The following is an 11795-nucleotide window of genomic DNA, read 5'->3' as shown; positions in this document are numbered from 1 at the left end:
GTAAGGAAGTTAAGGTATGTGATGTAAATAGTTCCAGTAAAAAAATCAAAAAGTGATGTGTGATAAGGAAAGTTCAGATAAAATCCTAGATAAGAAGAAGATTATTTGGGGAAGGGTAGCTATTTCTTTCTTTAAAAAAAATATATTTTATTTATTTATTGGACAGAGAGAGAGACCACAAGCAGGGGGAGCAGGAAAGGGAGAAGCAGGCTCTCCGCTGAGCGGGGAGCCTGACACTGGGCTCGATGCCAGGACTCTGGGATCATGGCTTGAGCCGAAGGCAGACACTTAACCAACTGAGCCACCCAGACGCCCCTGTTTCTTGATAAGCAATATAGTGCAATGTCTAAGAGTATCGACCCTGGGACAACAGACCTAGATTCAAATCCTGTCTTTGCCACCTACTAACTCTGTAACCCCAGGGAGAAGTGAGAATTTTGAGGTTCTTAAGAAGATCAAGCGCGGGGTCCAGCCGCTGTGGTCAGCTGCTATCTTCAGGGAAAGTGGCATAGACCGTGGGTTTGCTGCGTGTGTGGAACCGGAGGGTAAGGCATTCTAGAATGATAGCGGCACAGGAAGGCAGTGTGGTGCTTGTCTGGAATTCCTTTTAGCTACAACATAGGCTGTGGAAAGGGAAGTAAAAGAGCTGAAAGCGGTAAATTCGGTCGGGGTTAAACTTTGGAACACGGGAGGACAAGATGAACATAAGAAGTAGAATGACATAGGGCGGAGTGCCCGCCTAGCCCCAGGCAATGGCTCTCATCTTTAGAGCCGTGTTCCATTAGGCCAAACTTCAGGGCCTCCAAAGTGGGGAGCCGGCCCTTGGGTCTTGGTGCATTGACCTGTCTCCTGAATTTGCCCACCTAGAAAGACCAGCTCCCGCCTCTCTGGCAAACAGCCCTGGAAACAGGGCCAAGGGAGAGCCCGCATTTTCTTTCACAAGGACACATAGACATGGGCATCTCTGCCAATCTGAAGGCTGGTGTTGGGGCACAAAGGCTGGGAGAAGCCTCTGGAAAGATGACTGGTAGGAAGAGAGGTGGGAATGGAGGGTGGATTCAGCCAGGAGAGGCTGAGCAGCCTCATCGTCATTATCGCTAGCCTCTGTTTTGCTCTGGGGTTACCCAGAATGCCCTCCATGCCATGTCCGAGTGCAGCAGACTGAGAGCAGAAATCTCATCGAGCACAAAACAAAGGAGAGGCTGCAAAAGGGCCAGCTTCCCAGAAAGGGATTCCCAGCACAGCACCATCTCCAACCCTGGGTTGAGGGGGCCAGACTGGGAGGCCACCGGGCACAGCGCTCAGTGCGCTCACCTGGGGCAATCAGGAGGCCTCCATTCTTGTCCAGCTTGTGCGTCTCTCTTTGTGTGACTTTGGGGAGATCAGTTTCCCTTGGCCTCTGTTCCTTCTCAGTAAAACAAAGGGTTTTGCTGGAAGGATCTCAGAGGTCTTTCACAGCTCAGAAATCGAACGCCTGTACCCAAATTAAGCAATGCACTGCTGTTAAGATTTAGGGCTTCGAGTGTGTCCTAAATATTGGAAGGAACCCAGAACATACAAACGTGAGAAGAGAGGAAACTAGAGGGGTGCTCTGGAGCCCCCAACCCTCAGTGCGCTCAGGGGTGAGGGCTGCAGAAGGGGTGAGGGGGCAGAGGAAGAGCCAGGGGAGGGGGGGGCTGCCTGTCTGAGCGCCTGACATCTCAGAGCAAAGGAAGCTAACTGGTAAGAGGGTTCTTCCCCCAACTCCAGCCCAGGATCCTGTGGAAAAGCTGCATTCTAATCGATAGCCTCGTAAATAAATAAATAGTCAAGGCATCCTGTCTCCTGCTCAGGGCTTCTTTAGGAAAATCGAACCTCGACCCACTTCTGCTCGCTCATTCTGGATTTCTATGGAGGCCTCCAGAGGGAAGGAACTCTTACAGGTCAACTTGGGCATCCCCCTGCCTCGGGGCTGGCCTGCCATCAGTCAGGACCTGAAGGAAAGAATTAGGAGGGTAAAGCTATAGCTAACATACCCATAATGCTTCCCCACACTCATAACAAAACAGTGTCGTTTTAAGATCTCTACACTGCATGCAATTCCTTTCCCCCAGCACTGATAATTGGGGTTTAATTGTCTCAGGGACGAACTCGGGCCTCAGAAGCTGTCAGTAATCCAAACTCCTGGCTCTGGTTTGGCTATCACACGGCTAGCGGAGGGAGCTCTAGCTGCCCAGAAAGTGGCAAAGGACTCATTCCCTGGTACCTTCTAAGACGCGAGGGTGGCACAGTTCAGTGGACTGGTAAAGCTGGTTACTAATTTGCAAAGCCGCATTAATGAACTCCCCCAAAATATGGGGAGCATAGCTACGCAATAGACTTCCTACCCTAGGAAGAGACTGTGAATTGCAGCACACCAACATTCACTCAGCTCTTAGAGTTGAAAGAGTCTGCAAGAAATTCCGTGGCCCCGCTCTCTCCCTTTGAGCAGCCCCCAAGGTCCAGCCCCGAAGTGATGGATCTCGGGTCTAATGTAGGGCACCCCGGTCTGGCTCGAGGCTCCCTCCTCTCCCCACAGAAGGGGCTGGGGCTGGGGCTGGCACTGAGCAAATGGGTTGTGGCTGTCACCAGAGAGGAACTGGCAGCAGACACGGCAGACTCTGTTTTCTTTGCAGGCTGAGGGTAACTAGAGGAAGCTGAGAATTCCTCTGCTCCACTCTGCTCTGCCTCGGCAAGAAGAGGGGACAGGAGGAGGAGGGGAGCAGGGAAGGCCAGGGGCTCTCATTCCAAGGGAGGAGCTGTTCCAGCTCTTAGAATTAAGTGAAGGAAGAGCAGGCCAAAGATGGAAGAGGAAGACAACTGGAAGGGCCCATGGAGTCCCTGGGGAGGATGTCAGAAGCCTGGGTCCCCTATCTGGAGTTGCTCTGGGGTGATGATGACATTTGTCAAATGCTTGCTCTGTGCCAGGCACTGTGCTGAGAACTGTTGTACTATGAAGGCAGCTTGTGTAAGGGCAGGGACCATGGCCTAAGTGACACACGACTGGGTTCAAACCTAACTTGGCTACTCACTAGCTCTACGACCTTGAATAAATTTCTTAGCCTCTCTGTACCTCAATTACTCCATTAATAAAATGGGACTAAGAGGACCTACCTAATAAAGTCGTTTGAAGATTAAGTGTATTTACATACAAAAGCTCTTAAGACAGTGTCTGTCGTGTAGTAAGATAAGTTTTTGCTCTTATTACTCTGTTGAACCCTCACTTAAAGCTCCGAAGGAGCTATTCATCTCTGAGGCTCGAAGAAGTCCAGGGACTCGCCCAAGGTCCCAGGTCCGTGTGACTGTCAGCGTGAGTGCCGTCCTAAGGTGCTCTCTCTCGTCTCGGGAGCATTCAGAGCCCGCCCGCGGCCACCCCAGGCCCCCTGCAGTCTGGAAACGCCGCGGCCGCGCCCGCAGCGCAGGAACAAAGATGGCTCTCTCGTGCCTGTGGGGCCGGGCGTGCCTCTTGGCCCCGGGAGGTCCCAGCCACCGACTGCGGGAGCCTCCCAGATGCCTCACCCGGCACCCCCGCCCCCGGCCTCCCAGCACAGGCTCCCCTCCCCGCGCGAGATGCCGGCGGCCAGACCGGGGATCCACAAACCGGCCCTCCGGCCCAGCCCTCGGCCGCCTGGCCGCTCCCCGCCCCCCGCACGCCGCAGTGCACGCTCGCTCCGTTCTCCTGCCAACTTGGCAGCGCCGCTCTGCTGTTACTATCAACACCTCTGAGGGAAGAGGCAGAGGAGTGAGCTCTGATCGCCTGGCGCACCGAGCAGCAAATCCGTGCCGGAGCCAGCCCTGGAATGTCTCCGAGCTCCCAAGGCTCCCGGTGGGGAAGGAAAGGTGGGCCTGACCCGAGAGGCCCTGACTGCAAGCCAGCCTCCAGCGGGGTGTCTGGGCCCGGCCAGAGCTGCAGCCCCCAGAGCAGGCAGCGTGGAGAGAAAGCGCTGCGGGAGGGCACTGTGACCCAGGTGGGGGCAGTGGAGGGGGTCTGCCTCACGCCTGTGCTTGCCACAGTCCGGGGTGGGGGAGAGGGGGTGTCGGTAGCTTGATTCCTGACATGTCGGCAGGGGGTGGAGCAGCCTGTGGCCACGATAGAAGAAACAGGTCTTCAGTCCTGGACTGTGTGGACCGTGCCTCCTTTCTTTCATCCTTTCTTCCATCTTTCTTGGACTCAGGTGCAGAGCTCTTGCCCCCGTTGTAGGACTGGATTGGGAGCCCCTAAGGGACCACATTTTCCCACCGAATGGAAACTTTGCACAGACAGAAACCACATTTCCTTTTCCCAACCCTCTCCCCCAGGCTCTCGGGCCCTGCCCCACAGGCTCCATAAAGCAGCCAATGCCCTTCTCAGGTCCTGCCGGAGTCCTGGGGCCCTGTTGGGAAGATGAAAGAACCCATAATTCCAGGGACACGGTGCTCCACCCCCAGCAAGGCCCGCCCACAGCACAGGGTCGGTGGCCAGTCATCTGCCCCTGACAGGACGGAGGATGGTGGCTGTGCAGCCTCTCCCAGGAGGCATTGCTTTCCTAGCTTTCTGGCTGCTTGGGAAGGGAAGACCTTTGTGTCCTGCTTTTGCAATCAGCAGAAGTGGTATGTTCAGGAGTAACTTCCTAACCCTTACACCACCCAGCCAGCTGGTCTACCCAAGGATGAGCTGTACACTCCCAGTCTTCATGTGCTGCCCGCCTGCCTCTTCCCCTGTAATATAGCAATAACCTGTCATAACTCACTGGGGTACAGCCAATGGTGATAAAGCCACAAAGATGATGCTTATGTTTCTAGGGGTGTGCCTGGCACTTGGAATCAGTATGTTTTCCTTCCTTCCTTCCTATTTGCCTACCTCCCAACCCCCTTCCCTCATTTCTTTGTTTGCTCCCTCCAGGACTCCTTCTCCCAGATGTGAGACTAATCCTAAGACCATCTCTATTCCCTGCTCCACAAGTCTAAAAACCACCACCGAGAGAGACACAGCCACCCTTCTGGTAAAGAGCCTTCTAGGTCCAGAAGGCCAGCTGGCTTTCCAGGGCCAGGAAACAGGAAAAGAGGATTCATTCGGCGTGAGTCAGGACGTAAATAAGCCACAAGAGGCCGCGCCATTCCGGGCTGCACCTGTGAGCCTCCCTCGGCTGAAGCCCTGTCAGCGTTTCCATGACAAACTCATATTTCTGGATGCCTCTCTTCTAGCTTCAAGAGCATGCCTTGTGCTGAGACCTGACACTGAAAATGCGTTCATCGCTTTTTTCCCCTAAAAAAGACTGCACGGTCTAAAAACCCGCCTGCTCGTGATACGTGTTTGCTTTGCATTCTGCGAGTTTTGTGGCTATCCTATTTGTATGGTAGATGTGGAAGCATAGGGTAATACACGTGGGAGCTCTGTGGCAGAGAGCGGCCGCGGCAAATACACAACCCCTGCGTGGCACAGTGAGCTGCCCCCCTCCCTAAACCAGCCCTCACACCCGCTCGCCTGTCCCAAAGCCTGAAATTCTACCAGCAGAGATTTACTGCTTTTGAACCTCTCCAGCCCTAGGAGTCTCCTGCGACAAAGCACCACCCCTGAACCGGACAAAACTGCCATCTGATGAGGGCTTAGAACCATGAGGCAGCAGGGAAAATGGACAAAGGGTAGGAGAGCCCTAAAAAAGTAGAGGAGAGCCATCCAAGATATGTTATCTATTTTACAGGTTTGCTAGGACTGCTTATTAGAGAACACGTGTGCCATACACAAGCACGTGCGCGTGCACACACACACACACACACACACACACGGTGCTCTTCCTATACAGCAGTTGTTTCAAAAATCTAAGTGGTATTCAGATTCACCTGGCAATGCTTCCAAAAATGCAGGTGCCCAGGCCCTGCCCCAGACATTCCGAATCAGCCTTCCTAGGGCTGGAGCAGAGCCCAAGACTCGGCGTTGCAGGGAAGCATCCAGTGTGCTGCTCAGTCAGGCTTAGAAACCACTGCTATCAAGGATAGAGCACCAGCAGAGAAAACAGAACACCTGAGTTTGGGCAACAGCACCACCATTTACTGAGGGACCCTGGGCCCTGCACTCTCTGAACCTGGGGGAAACATGCGGGACCCAGCTCCCATGACCTGTATGAGGCAGTGTTCTAGAAATGCCCACTGAAAACCAACAGACGATGCAAATGGCCATTGTTCTCCCGCGCACTCCCGGCTTGTGGCATGCACGGATACGTGTTCGTGTGTATCCAAGTACCTGGGGGTCCTACAGAGAGGTCTGGTCTGGGCTTCGTCGTTCTCCTTCCCCTAAGCTCATGTCTGCCTTCCCTTCCAGATGGACTCTCTCGCCTCAGGACAGCGCCCTGCTCACGTCTCACAGACACGGTCCCTGATCACGTAAACATGATTTTTCCGTCTAATGGGTTATCCACTGTCTATGATGTCTCAGATGCTCATCCCTTCTGGGAAGAAAGAAGGAAGAGGAGCGGTCACTCTGTTTTATGACAAGGGAAAAGCCAGGCAAGGGGGTTTAGAAGGATTTATACCATTTAAACAGAGCACGGATTCTTGCCTTTGGAAAATGTACTCACAAAAATTCCTCATACAGTTTCAGGGTTCAGGGACTTCCTAACGTCTTTCTGTGGACCCTCTGGGAGCAAAAAACACCTGCCCCACATGGTTCTGTCAGCCCAAGCCCTCTGAGCTCCTAGAGGGTCACGTTCAAGCGCATGAAGGATCTTTTCAGCTGTGCCTTTGCTGAATGACGGACTTGTCACCCCTCGCCACCCAGCTGTCAGATGAACTTAACCGACCTTCCCTCCCTCCCCAAGGAAGAGCTTTAAAACCCAGTGACACAGTGACATATCACCTGTGTTGGACAGAATCTTCTCAGACCCAGACCGTGCCTCCCTGTTCCTGATCCTGCAGCACAGAGTCTAAGCCGCCATGAGGTGTCAGGAGGATGGATGGTCTCCACTGCAAAAACGGAAACACGGCTCAGACTGGCTTAAGCGATAACAGGAATCTATCGGTCCATGACGATGACAAAATTGTTCAAGGTGGGTGGGCTTCAGCCAGGTCTGATCCATTTGCTCCGAGGTGTTTTTGTCTGCTTGCTTTTGGTCTCTCCGTCCTCCCCCATGGTGTCGACGTCATCTGAAAACTTTCAGCCTTCAAGGCTGCGATGTGGTCTTGCCAGCAGCAACCAAAGCTGCATGTACCGTCATCCCCACTTGGGAGAGAGCGCAACTGCTTTTTTGATAGTATCCGTGAAAGAAAATGGAAGCTTCTTTCCAGAACCCTTCAGTCGCTGTCTCCCACATTCCATGAGCCCACATCAGGAAGCATCCCATCCCGATGAGAGCCTCTGACGCGGCAACACTGCGTGGCTGGGAAATTCAGAACATGGTATAGCCGGCATGTCTCAATGCTCAAACCTCAGGTCCTAGTCCTCGGGCTTCGCCTCCCACCCTGTGCAATTTAAACTGCTTTCAAGAAAGAGATTAAGGACTCCAAAGAAATGATTTTATAAATGCTCAGGTTCCACTCTTGTCACACACAGGCCCTTGGCAAAAGCCTGGGCCTTGTCAGGAAAGTAAGTGGAAATGGGTTTTCACCTTCTGGAAAGGGAAGGAAACAGAATCTGCAGCCGGTTAGCCGAGCAGAATGCAGGCCACAAAGGGATTCAGAGACCTGCGCTGTGCCTCCTTTCTCCTTTAGTCTGTTGGGTGGTCATGAACAACCTGTTTATCCCCTCTGGCCTCTGTACAGAAAGAGTAAAATGGGGGGCGCCCGGGTGGCACAGTCGTTAAGTGTCTGCCTTCGGCTCAGGGCATGATCCCGGTGTTCTGGGATCAAGCCCCACATCAGGCTCCTCCGCTGGGAGCCTGCTTCTCCCTCTCACACTCCCCCTGCTGTGTTCCCTCTCTCACTGGCTGTCTCTCTCTCTGTCAAATAAATAAATAAAAATAAAATCTAAAAAAAAAAAAAAAAGAAAGAAAGAGTAAAATGGCCATCCCTTCCATTTACAGTGGTCCTGTATGAGGAGCAACAGCTTAGAAGGAAGCTGGGTCCTCAGAACATTCCAGACTTGTGTGCTACTGCTCAGAGCATAGAGATTGTGGTATGTGGAGTGGTTGGTTTCTGACCAGTCCTCGCTTGCCAAAACCATCCAGAAGGTTTTTTAGTGTAACTCCAATAAAATTATGGGTCTCCTGAGGGCCCCGGCTCTGCTCAGACACTCATATAAAGAAATACGGTTCAGCAACTGAAGGTCATTTAAAAAGGAATTCCAATTATGTATTAGTATCTTTTGAAAAGATATAAACACTTTGCAAATTTTTTCTATAGCCCCCTTTTTTCCTCCCTAATTCTGTCACACCCGTAGCTACTCAAGGGCCTTTGACGTGTCAAAAGCTCCTGTACTCTCTCCAGCACCCAAATGTCTCTCCTTTTTCTGAGCTCTTTATTAGGAAGGGTGATTTAGCCTCTTAGGTCAGGTCCTTCCCCTTTTCCTCCAGTCTCTCCCCATTCTCCCAATTCTCCATCCGAGAAGATCTGGACATCAAAGTTATTAAGCCAAAACTCTCTGTAGAACACTAACATTTCAATAAATCTTCTCCCTGTGACATACGCATCATTTGGGGAACAGACTGGCAGTCTCATACACACATAGGTTATTCTAACACTGTGTGTTAGGGTTCTCCAGAGAAACAGAACCAACAGGATATAGAGAGATATACAGAGAGGTTTATTAAAGGAATTGCTCACGTGGTTACAGAGGCCAGGAAGTCCCATGATCTGCCATCTGCAAGCTGGAGAACTAGAAAAGCTGGTGGTATAATTCAGTTCAAGCCTGAGGTCTGAGAACCAAAAGCTCTGATGTCCAAGGGCAGGAAAACATTCTAGATCAAAAACAGCAGGAGGAGGTGCCTGGCTGGCTGGCTGAGTTGGTAGAACATGCAACTTTTGGTCTTGGGGTTGTGAGTTTGAGCCCCATGTCAGGTGTAGAGATTACAAAAAAAAAAAGAGAGAGAGGGAGGGAGGGAGAATTTGCCCTTCCTCCACCATTTTATCGTATTTGGGCCCTCAATGGATTTGATGATGAACACCCACATTGATGAGGGTGGATCTTCTTTACTCAGTCTACTGATGCTCTTCCAGAAACATCCTCACAGACACACCCAGAAATAATGTTTTCCCAGCTATCTGGTCATCCCGTAGCCCAATCAAGTCACCACATAAAATTAACTATCACGTGCCCCATCTTGAAGTAGAGCATTACCTTTAGTTGTATTTGTCAGGAGAAACAGGGAGTCATAAACCATCCGTCTTGAGAACATTACCTTATAATAGCTTTCACTCTTATTTTGTTATTTTTCAGAACAAGTCTGCAGAGTATTCTCCACTGGCCTCTCCAGCTGTCTCCACCTTGCTCTGAAATCCAGGAGGCTGAACTCAGTGGTCTATACCAAGAGGTTTCTTGGCCTCTGGCTTCTGGCTGGCTTTGAACACTGGGAGCCACTGGTAGGAGATGGGAAGGAGGAGGAGGTCGGGATGTTTATTTGGCCAGACCCCACCCTGGTGAGCTGATGGTTAGCCAAGTGTCCTGTCCTAGGCTCTCTCCTAGCTGCAGCTGCCCCTGGGATCTGGTCGCTACTCCCCACAGGCCCCTTCAGCCTAGAGGTGGTAACAAGACCCTGTTGTTGCTGGTCCCTGCAGCTCATTACCACCTTCTCTTGCTTCTTCACCCTTGCTCCTTCCCTGAACCCTGTAAAAAAGCCCTTTCATCCAAGTCTGCTCCCTACCTGGAGTGACAGGACCCAGACTGACTCAGTGCCCCTGACTTCCACGGCATTGTCGCCTCATTGAATCTCATCTTATCAATATAAAGTAGAGAGGGGAGGGAGGTACGATTATGCTCCTTTTTTTATGGAGGATCTGACATGTAAAATTTTCAAAACTGATTCAGTCACATGTCAAAGTCTAACTTGCCTCTCTGGACAGGAATATCCACCATTGTTGGCCAAGTTAAGGGTTTAGTCAGTGGCTAAAGAACAGTGTCTCTCTGAAGAGCTAAGTGGAAAAAGAATCCACAGCTTGTCTCTGCTGTGATCTAACAATGGGGTTGCCACAACCAGGCAGGAGCCACTAAGATTTAGGGTGTGGCTTTGCTACTCTAGTCAGCCAGTCTACCTTATCCTGACCGCAATGAGACCAAAAAAGAGAAACACCAAGGACCTCCTACAGAAAGACTGAGTCAGCGATCAACATGATTTGAGCAATTGCAGAAAAGCCTCTCACCCTCAAAAATACACTCACATCCCCCATTTCCATCACAGGCCTGATGAGGATGAAACCGTATCTGCCCATATCTGAAATTTCATCAGTAGAGAGACAAAACCTCACGTTGGCCAAATGTAAATATTGTTCCCTGAAAGGCATAATTTAGTTACATTTGATTAATATTCCCATTCTGTGCAAGGCACTGTGCCAAGTGCTAGTTAACATTGTAATCCTATCAGTTACCCCTGAGTATGAATAAACTGAGTATCAGAAGAGAGAGAAATTGCAGAGAAGTGGGGAGAAACGTACCCCAAAGGGAGGAAACCGAAGACACACTCTGCCTTTCATCATCCGGGGCTCAGGAGAGGCTCTGGGTTAGCGATATAACCAGGGGATCTTGCAGCGTGTGGATGGTGTTGAAAGCCATGGGACTTGATCAGGCCACCCAGGAGGAAGAAAGGGAGGAGAGGAGGATGGGAAGAGAAGAGAGAACAGGATATCCAAGAGCTAAGCACTAGGGCATTCCAATCTTAATGCTGGTGCAAGGGGATAAGTGAATCCAGAAAAGAAAATGAACAAGGGAGGGGCGCCTGGGTGGCTCAGTCAGTTAAATGTCTGCCCTTGGCTCAGGTCATGATCTCAGGGTCCTGGGATGGAGCCCTGCATCAGGGTCCCTGCTCAGTGGGGAGTCTGCTTCTCCTTCTCCCTCTGCCTCCCTCATTCTCTGTCTAGCTCTCTCTCAGATAAATAAAGTCTTTTTTTTTTTTTTAAGATTTTATTTATTCATTTGACAGAGAGAGAGACAGCCAGTGAGAGAGGGAACACAGGCAGGGGGAGTGGGAGAGGAAGAAGCAGGCTTCCAGCAGAGGAGCCCGACATGGGGCTCGATCCCATAATACCAGGATCACGCCCTGAGCCGAAGGCAGATGCCCAACGACTGAGCCACCCAGGCGCCCCTCAAATAAATAAAGTCTTAAAAAAAAAAGAAAAGAAAAGAAAATGAATAAGGGAGAGCTGCAAAGGAGGAGGAAGATTGGTTGACTGGCGTGTCTTAAAGCCACTGAAGAGCGCCTTTCAGCAAGGCAGTGACCAAATGACAGAAATTGCTGCTGATGGGTCAAGTAAGAACAGAGAACCAACCACTGAATTAGTCAGCATCGAAGTCATTGAGAACCGTGATAAATGTGGTTTCACTGCCATGGTAGGGAGAACAAGGCTGATTGGAGTATGTGTGACAGAGAATAGGAGGTGAGGAGATAAAAACAGTACAATAAAAAAAATGTGTTTTAATTTATTTTAAGTGATCTCTACAACCCACATGGGGCTTGAACTCACGACCCTGAGACCGAGAGTTGCAAGCTCCTCCAACTGAGCCAGCCAGGTGCCCCAAAACAGTATAATTTTTTGAAGTTTTGCTATGAATGGTTAGCAGAAAAATGATGAAGTAACTGCAGAGAAAGATAGAGTCAGGGATTTCTTTTTTTAAAGATGAGAGTTATACCACATTACTGTGTTGATGCGAATGGTCC

At 50.9% G+C, this 11795-nt stretch overlaps 1 long non-coding RNA gene across 3 annotated transcripts; it reads left to right on the top strand.

The window, feature by feature from the left end:
• The first annotated feature begins 3608 nt into the window (after positions 1-3608).
• On the top strand, positions 3609-11035 carry LOC125283293 (uncharacterized). 3 transcript variants are annotated; one of them, XR_008961185.1, is made up of 3 exons: positions 3609-3986; positions 4901-7389; positions 9365-11035. It is a non-coding gene; the product is annotated as an uncharacterized LOC125283293 (long non-coding RNA). The 3 variants fall into 3 exon arrangements; XR_008961184.1 differs by lacking the exon at positions 9365-11035 and having other exon boundaries at positions 4901-5640; positions 6317-7982; XR_007191033.2 differs by lacking the exon at positions 9365-11035 and having other exon boundaries at positions 4901-7982.
• Positions 11036-11795: the final 760 nt, after the last annotated feature.

The sequence above is a fragment of the Ursus arctos genome, unplaced genomic scaffold (assembly GCF_023065955.2).
Source record: "Ursus arctos isolate Adak ecotype North America unplaced genomic scaffold, UrsArc2.0 scaffold_24, whole genome shotgun sequence".
NCBI classification, from domain to species: Eukaryota; Metazoa; Chordata; class Mammalia; order Carnivora; family Ursidae; genus Ursus; species Ursus arctos.
This window is presented reverse-complemented; position numbering and strand designations above follow the sequence as displayed.